Source organism: Mus caroli, unplaced genomic scaffold (genome assembly GCF_978045245.1).
Source record: "Mus caroli unplaced genomic scaffold, Mus_caroli_1 scaffold_16, whole genome shotgun sequence".
NCBI classification, from domain to species: domain Eukaryota; kingdom Metazoa; phylum Chordata; class Mammalia; order Rodentia; family Muridae; genus Mus; species Mus caroli.
In genome coordinates, this window is record NW_028227271.1 from 14,195,070 (window position 1) to 14,205,000 (window position 9,931).

The window sequence follows — 9,931 nt, forward strand, 5'->3', positions numbered from 1 at the left end:
TAATGGAAAGTGGTGGACCCACTACTCCATCCTCGAGTCAGCTCTTCCGGTCATGGAGGATGTGTCCCAGGACCAGACTGATGCACAGTCATTCTTTGTCTTTTTCATTTCCCATCCGTGGGGTGACTAGGTTTTCTCTGCCTAAATGTCCTATCACTTTGTGTATCTGTTAGAAAAAAAGAAATGTGGCCAAGCAACTATGAAAGGAAACCTCTAATAACAAAGAGAATCAAAGCTAGCCCTGGGCTGTCTTTGAACTTGCTCTGTAGACCAGGCTGACTTCGAACTCAGAGATCTGCCCAGCCTCTGCCTCCTGAGTGTTGGGATTAAAGTGGTCCACCATTACTGACCAGTTTAGAAGATAGTCTTTTCATTGTTCATCTCTGGTATCTGCTATAGTGGCAGAAAGATGACAGCAGTTGAGACTCCTGTCCTCACGGTTCCTCCCAGACAGCAATGCCTGCGGAACAGAGTGCTTACCTCAGATCACTGCTGTGACAGGTTCTAGGTTTTTCTCTAACAAAAGTTTATTAGGGTTACCAGACTTAATTTTCCCCACTGTGGTAGATATGCTAAGAACTTCAACTGGCATATAGAATCATTAAGAATATTCTGGTTTTTGTTTGTTTGTTTGTTTGTTTTGTTTTGTTTTGGCGGAGAGTCAGTTAACGATCATGGGAAGTCTAATTTGAATTACTTTTTATCCCCCCAGCAAATATAAAAGACAGACCCTTTGAGAAGCTGACCTGTAAGCTACCACCTAGTAAAGTATTGTTTTGATGAGATTCCTATAAGAATCAAAAGCACAGATGTATTTCTCACACATTAAGGGAAGGCTTGTTGCTTTCAAAGCATCAAGTGGGACCTTTTGAAAACGGGAACACTGTGGACTCACTGGGCATTATCTGGCTCTTGGTATTCACTGCAAGATTAAAAATAATACTAGTCAACTCAAGAAAGCACATTTTCATGAGAACTGCGTAAGAACAATTCTGAACTACTGCATTTCCCCAGATTCTATCAAGCCTAAATGCCTCATACAAGCAGTCTAGAGTTTGGCTGAAGCTTTAAGGCCCTCTAGTCTAAAAGATGAGGCGCCATCCAGAGATATGTGCCTTCCTTTAGCTTTTGCTATAGAAAAGATTTAAGGAATGCCATTTGTTTCTGCAATAGAGCTCAATTTAATGACCTTCATTGGCATGCAGTGCCCCATGGAGCAAAGGGGCTACATAGAGTGTGTGGTATTCATTGGTGGGCTTAGGGAGCTTCTGCTCACACAAAAGTGGCTGTCCCTTTAAAAAAATATGGTACCAGGCATGATCACACAACAGGAGAATGAACACTGGGGGCTGCTCCCGGTGCTCTACTCCTTAGGATAGTTTGTGAGGAAAACTCTGTCATTGTTGGCTCTGATATGTACAGCAGAGCAAAAATCTCAGCTATTGACCTTTTAGAGTTGAAGAGAAGTTTAATTGGGGTCATAAACTGAAACCATGTTGATGCAAGGCACATCAAGTTCTAGATAGATATGTTTCCACATAGTAGAAAGAAGTAAAGAAATAATTGGCGTTAATACAATATAGTGATTTTAATAGGAATGCCCCCCTAGACTCATGTGTGTGAATGCTTGGCCCACAGGGAGTGGCACTATTAGGAGGTGTGGCCTTGTTGGAGGAGGCATGGCCTTGTTGAAGAAAGTGTGTCACTGTGGGGGAAGTTTTGAGGTCTTATAAGCTCACGTCTGGCCAGTGTGACACAGTCTCCTGATACCTGTGGATAAAGATGCAGAACTCTCAGCTCCTTCTCTAACACTATGTCTGCCTGCACACTGCCATGCTTCCTGCCATGATGAAAATGAACTAAACTTCAAATCTCCCCCAGTTTGTCATAACCATGATAAGGGGTCTCATTCTCTTTTATATCACCTAGCAACAGAGAGGTGAGCGGACCCAAATGAGTAAAAAATGTTAATTAGTAATAATTGATTTTAATTGAGGTATGGAAATCAATCCTTGACTTTGTTGACTGAAAATTGAGTTCAAATTTGATTTCTTTCCAACTGCATGCTTATCCAAACACAAGCCCACCTGGCAGTGTGGCTCATCGCAGCTGGAGGCACTTGACTGAGGAGCAGAGGCTGAGGACAAAGCTGTGGTGAATTCTGGAACCCACAGAGTAACCTGCTGGGCCTTCTCCACAGTGTCTTTCCTGTCAGCACTGAGCTGCGTGCACTCACAGGGTGATTTAAATGAGCTCAGACTGCCTAGCAGCTGTAGTCCTTGGCAGATGCAACTGAACGGTGATGAGTGGTGTACTGCACATCAGGCTAAAAAGGGGATAGAGACAGAAGAAAATCAATATTTTCTCTTCCCATCCTCCAGGAGTTATGCGGACATAAGCACACACTAAATTATTCCTCTGACATTTGACATATTTAGGAAGCTGCACTTCTATTTTAGTCTAGAATAAAAGGTGTGTTTATGTGTGTGGTGTGTATGTATGTGTATGTGCATGTGAGTGTGTGACTGAATATCTATGTATGGTGTGTATATGTGTGTGTGTGTATGTGTGTGGTGTGTATGTATGTGTGAGTGTGTGTGTGCTTGTGTGTGTATATGTATATGGTATATATGTGTGTGTATGTGGATGAGTGTAAGTGTGTGTGTAAGTATATGTGTGTGGTGTATACATGTTTGTGTGAGTGAGTAGGTGTATATGTGTGTGGTGTGTATGTGTATAAATATGTATGAGTGTGTAAGAATATATGTGTGGTGTATGTGTCTATGAGTATGTGTGTGCATGTGTGTGTATGTGGTGTGTATATGTTTGTGTGTGTAAATATGTGGTATGTGTGTTGTGTGTGTGTGTGTGTGTGTGTGTGTGTGTGTGCTTTCATCTATCCTTTTTAATTTTCAACAAGCATGCCTGTCTCTGGGAAGTAAGGGAAAGGATTTTTATTGGCAGAACTCTTGTGTGAGCTATAGCAAAGGGGCCCATTAGGTACAGAAGCAGTAGTTGGCTCAGTGTCTGACTTGCACACTTTCATGGTATTCAGGAAACGTAGTTAATGGCCAGTTCTCTTTGAAATTGGAGAAGAAAGAAAGAAAATATATTTACCCAGATGATTAAAAACAAAAGACACCTACGTTTGCACTGTTGAAAGATAGCATTTCTATATAATTTATATTCAAAAACATCTAATTTTTTTACATCTAATTTTTTTAAGCATAGAGTTGTTTGGGAAATTTAATATTTTTGTTAATTAGGTTAGCTATTTGAACATTTTATAGACATATATGATCCATTATGGTTATTCTCTGCCTCCATCCTATCTCATTTCCCTCTTACACTTTGTTGGAACACTGTCAGAAGAATGACACAGGCTGAATACCGCCTTGGGGAACGATGGTAGAGAGGCTCTGAGAGAAAAGGCAGAGAGCCTTTTACCTCAGGTGCACTTTGTTCCCGGGTTGTTTTTGATGTGATTTTGCACCTCCTGTGTTAAATATTTACATTCGATTTATAAGACATGTTTATCCTTCTTGATGTCAAAACATAGCTATAGAACCTAATCTGCTAAAGAAAATACCGAGTGCGTCCTCAAGTGTGTATCCTCGGTGTGTGTCCTCAGTGTGAATCCTCAGTGTGTGTCCTCAGTGTGTGTCCTCGGTGGATATGGCCTTCTGCCTTGCTTTTGTGTTCTCCCACAGATAATCATCATAATAGTATGTGCCAGGTAATTGTGTTTGAATTAGTCTGTCATGTGAAAGTTCTGGGAAAGGACTGCTCTGTTAGTATTTAGTATGTGCTCACTGGCCTTTATCTACCTGATTTTCTGATTCGGACAACCTTCCTTGGATCATTGTTTCTTTATTGCATTCCCATAGAAAGTACACTGAAGTCCAAGTGAAGTTGCCTACAGCATTAGACTGTAGACTTCCCTTCAGGTCCTCAGACTCTAGGTCTGGAAAACAGATCTGCAGATCTGCTTAGATGGGTGAAAGCTGACATCCTTATCAACTCCTCCTCCTCCCTACCATGACTTTCCCCCAATCCATGATCTTTTTTGGTTTGTTTTGTGACCCATTGATTTTTACCTATGCCACCTATCTGACAATAGGATTGAGTCTATCTATTGGACTTTGTTGGGTTTACCTAACCGAAAGGATTGGCTTCCTATTTTTCTGAATCATCCATAGGAAATAGTTCAGTAGTTTTATGGGTAAAACCCCACAAGTCCTTTCTCCATCTTTTTCTGACTGTTGATGGGCTCATTCATATGCAGACCTAGTACAGCAAGCCATAGCTGCTTAGTTTTAAAAATTGCAATGACTGTGTACTGCCCAGAGAATGATGTTTTTCGACACCTTAGACAGCTATTCTGTATAGTTTTATGTCAAATTGACATAAGCTAATGTCATCTGTGAGGAGGGAACCTCAATTAAGAAAATGTCTCCATCAGATCAGATTGTAGTTATGCCTGTAAGGTATTTTCTTAATTAGTGTTTGGGAGGGCCTAGACTATTGTGGGTGGTATCAGATCTGGGTTGGTGGTCCTGGGTTCTACTAGAAAGTAGGCTAAGAAGCCATGGGGAGCCAGTCAGTAAGCAGCACCCCTCCATGGCTTCTGCATCAGCTCCTGCCTCCAGGTTCCTACACTGATTGAGTTTCTTTTCTGACTTCCTTTGATGATGAACTGTGATGTGGAAGCATAAGCTGAATAAACCCTTTCCTCCTCAACTTGCTTTTGGTCATGGTGCTTTCTTGCGGCAAGGGAAACCCTAACTAAGACAATAAACATGCCTCTGTATTCATCATTTTTGGCTGAAAAGAGATGTTTCTCTGATTGAGGCAGAGAACGGTCACTTTCTGTAGGAATAACACATTTAGGAAGCTGTTTGAGTATACATCAGTTTAGCAAAACTAAACTGAGCCCTACCCCCACCATAGATAGCATCCACGAATCCTCCATGGACTTTCAAGTGGGTTTTTTGTACCGGGCATGGATTTCTTTCTGTGAGGTAAGTTGGTTATCTCTACAACAGGTGTGTTACTATCACACAAATACGAACGTCTTGCCTGACAAGTTAGCAGGCTTTACTGATGCCTGTTCTCCCTCAGAAACCTGCTAGCACTCTACAGTACTAGGAACGCTAGTTGGCAGGGAGGAAGCTTCCTAGTTCGATTCTAGGAGGATATCTCAAGATCAGGGAACTGCCAGGTATGGTATTTTCAGCTGTAGGGTCTTATGGTTATAGACAACCAAAAGAAGACTGAATGGCAAGAGGGAAATTGGGGGATTCTAGGAATTCCTTGACCAATACCCAGAAGAGGGCATCTCATATCTGCCAATGGGGTTTTATTAATAACCCATTGCTTCTCAGGGTTGCTTTGTCAATCTGTGTAGGATATCTCTCCTTTGACCCCTTCTTTTAATTTTAAGTTGCATTTTTTTAGTATGGTTACAAGATTATAAGTTTCCACATGTATGTTTTATGCTGCTTTGTTTTTATTAAACCTTCCCTGTCTTTCCCCCTGTTTTTCCATAACTTCTCTACCTAAATCTTTCTACCCCTGTTCCTCTGCCTCCCTCTCTACTTTCATTTTAATTACATTATAGCATCCTTCATCCTTTAAGGCATCCCTTTTTCAGTGGCTTCCAAGAACTCTACAGGAACTCTATGTTAAACACACAAAATTAGAGATTGGAAGCTAGAATTTACATATGCAAATTTTGTCTTTTCCTACTTAGGTAACGCTACCTGCTATAACTTTTTCCAGCTTCTAACTTACCTACCTACAAATTTCATAGCTGTGTTTTTCTTTATTGCTAAATAAAGTTCCTTTACGTATGTGGATCATAGTTTTGTTTTCCACTATTCAGTTGAAGACCATCTAGGCCTATTCTGTTTTCTATGAATTGTGAAAATGAGGCAATGAACATGGCTGAGCAGGTATCTCTGAAGTAAAATAGAGACTCATTAGGGAGTGTTCCCAGGGCTGATGTAGTTGGGCTATGTGGTAGATGTGTTCCTATCTACCACATTGAGAAATCTCCACACTAACATCAAGAGTAAATTTGAGTTTCCTCTCTCCCACATCCTCAGTCTCACTTGTTGTCACTGAATTTCCTGGTGAAGTTTTATGACTAGGATACTTGGCATCCAACAAGCACAGAAAGTATTGAACTTCTTAAAATTTAAAATCAATGAAATAATTGTCATGATTACAACAAATCTATCCATCTCCTTCAGAACACTCCAGGTCTCTTTGTAGGATCATTTCTGGGTCCTACTTAGTCCAAGTTCTGCCTTTCTGCTTCATTTCACATCATCATCATCATCATCACACACACACACACACACATCATTTAAGTGTACATGAATTGAATGATACAACGTATATCACTTTTCATCAGATTCCTCTAATTCTACATACTTTCTTATTTGCCCACGAGTTTCAATTTTGATACCTCCTCCAGCTAATTGCTGAGGGACATCTCATTAGTGACATACTCTACTTTGGTAATATCTTCAACTATTGATGAACATTTGTATAAAACTGCTAGGAACATCTGGAAATGTGTGTCATTTTATGGACACATGATTTTTATCTCTTTTGGTTGAATATGTCTTGGAATGGAATTTTAACTTTCCTAATGAATACGATACTGCAACTTTATATGTGTTGTTTCTCCTTTGGGAAAACTCTAGTTCAAATGTGAAGTCATTTTAAAATTATATTCCTAACATTTAGTTCTGAAAATTCCCTGGACACCAGATACCAAACTCTTTTCAGCTAAAGGGAAAGTAAATAATTTATGGTCTGTAGAAGATCTTTTCATACTAGGATATGTCTAGATAGACTATTATAGATTCAACTTTTACATAAAGCCACAAAGTATCAGGGACTTTAAAATGAGAAGTCACTGCTTGTTGCTCTAGCGTGTTAAATGTGCACTATCTCAAAAGCTCAGCTCAGCTCAGCTCAGCTCAGCATGCAATTTCAGGTAACAGAATAGTAAAGACTTGTGTGGAGAGAAAATAACTGAAGAGTTTTAGGCTTGTGACTACTTGAATTTCTGTGTGACTGGCTTTGACAGCACAAAATGAGTGGAGGTGACATGTGTGGCGTGAATAACAAGATTCATTTCTCCGTAACTCCTTCCCATGGTTTGTTCAACAGTCATTAACATTCATGCATTGTACATTAATCAAGAACAGTGCCTTTATCTGTAGTAAAAACTCCCCTGAGACCATAAAGAGAATTCAGCATTCAGTTTTTAGGTCACTCACCTGTTTACTCCTAGTTCTTCAGAGAATGCAAAGATGTCACATGTCAGTGTATTCACTTGTTCTATGAATGCATGTTCACAGGCATGTATAGAAAGGGTAGATGCTTTTCTCTAATGAGGCACATCACCATCTCAGGATGAGAGTTTTCTTGATCTGTTTCGGGAAAAAAAAATAGACCTGTGAAATGTGACGCTAATAAAAACTTGTTATTGTATTTCTCTACTCTTAATGATTAATATCAAAATAGAACCATCATCCAATGTTACGATTTGAGAAAAGATTGTGCCCAGTACCATATTGACTTAAGCAACAGTTGAGAATCTGTGGGAGTATGTGAGTATGTGCGATCAGGCATGCACTTGCCAGGCTCTCATATGAGTGACAGATGTGGTTGATGAACTTAAAAACATCTGAATCATGCCGAAGAGTGTGATGTTTGCTTTGGATTATAAGAATGGAATCTCTAAAAGTAAGTTGTGGTGGTTTAAATTTAAAAAACAACAACAACTAGGGATTGGTACTGGAGGTATGGCCTTGTTGGAGTAGGGTTGGCCTTGTTAGAGGAAATGTGTCCAGTCTTTCTTCTGCTGCCTTCAGATCAAGATGTAGAACTCCCAGCTCCTTCTCCAGCACCATGTCTGCCTACGTGCGACCATGCTTCCCGCCACGATGGTAAGGGACTGAACCTCTGAAACTGTAAGCCAGCCCCAATTATATGTTTTCCTTTATGAGAATTGCTGTGGTCATGATGTCTCTTCACAGCAATAAAACCCTAAGTAAGACAGAAGTCAAACACGAAATTTCATCACAGTGAAAACGTTCTACATCCAGATTTACACGAGTTATAAAGGAGCAGACCCCCATTGTTTTCAGTGTTCATGTTATACTGAGGAGATCTTCAGCATTGTAATTACCATTGAATTCAGAAAAAGTCTAATTGTTATTGTTCATGAGCTCACCTCTTATATACATTTGGAAATATATGTGTGTGTGAACATATAATTCAAATTAACTGATTTATTATTGAAAGCAATCATTAACTCTAAAAACAAAATATTCTGACCTAGATGATAAAGTAGCAGTGGAATTCCCCTTGATATGACTATTGGTGTATATTCATCAGGACTTTTACAGTTTTGAAAGACAAATGATTTATGACATCTTCCCTTCCATTTTTTAACTGAGTTGTTTAAATAGTTCATGCATCAATGTTCTCTTGTACCAGCATATGTCTTCACATGATAGATTGTTTCTGTTGCACGCAAAATGACGGAGGGGGAAGATTTTGACTTTTACAAGTAAGAACCTCTTAGTTCTTGTCACAATTTGCCATCTGCTATGTGTTTTGAGAACTTGAGAGGAAGCCTATCTTTCGTTACATGAAGGACCTGGGAGAGAAGTTAGTGAGTTATTTATCAAATTTGGTGTCCTTTAGAGTTAGCGAGGTCACACTGTTCTTGGTTAGGTATTGTGTATTGTGTCTGGTTTTTTTTTTTTTTTTTTTTTTTTCCTGCTTCAGGTTCCATTGGTCAGAACAAGAAAATGGCTGAAGTTCCTTGCTGAATGAGCAAAGCAGAGGCATAGCTTTCTTAGTCTTTCTCACCTTCCATAGAAATGGCAAGCTGAGCCGGGCGTGGTGGCGCACGCCTTTAATCCCAGCACTCGGGAGGCAGAGGCAGGCGGATTTCTGAGTTCGAGGCCAGCCTGGTCTACAAAGTGAGTGCCAGGACAGCCAGGGCTACACAGAGAAACCCTGTCTCAAAAAACCAAAAAAAAAAAAAAAAAAAAAAAGAAAAGAAATGGCAAGCTGGGATACGGGATGTGGTCTTTCTTTTTCATATGCACTTAGAGGAACGAGAAAGGCTGGGTAAGCCTCAGACTGGCAAAGTAGTCCACATGATATCTCTGATTTTATCTGAAAAAGAGAATTAGGACTTCAATATATTCACTGGGGCCTGAGACTCCCACACATCTCTGTAACTATCTCCATAGACTCTACATCCATGCGAATACCACCATTGAGATACTACCCACAGAAAAGCCGCCACCTCTACCAGAAGATGGACATTTCATGCTTTTATGTCTCCTAAACACACTCTCTCTCTCTCTCTGTCTCTCTCTCTATGTCTCTCTCTCTCTGTCTCTCTCTCTCTCTGTGTGTGTGTGTGTGTGTGTGTGTGTGTGTGTGTGTGTTGGGTTCTTTATGAATTTCCTGTTTCAAGTACTTTGTTTTAACATTTAAAGATGACTTTTTGAGTAATATGGTTGTTTGATCCCTAATTTTGCATCATAATAAAAACTAGAGTAGAGAAGCACAAATAATTTCTAACAATAAGGCAATTACAATTAAATATAAATTTTCATCTTTGGGAGGCTTCAGAGACAGGAGGGCTATATTGAGTATGAGGCAGCCTAGGCTACACTTGCAGAATCCTATCTCAAAAAGACTGACAAGGAGGGAGCACTTGATGAAGGGTGCATGTAACTTTATTTTGTGAAAACTTTAATATTTCTAACATTGTGATCATCTCAAACATATAAAATGTTGACCAAAAATGAAAACCTTGGTGTAGGTAGATGTGTAGTTGGCTATCTTCTTTGGATTTGTTGTGAGTCTGTCTTCATAAAGTTAAGTA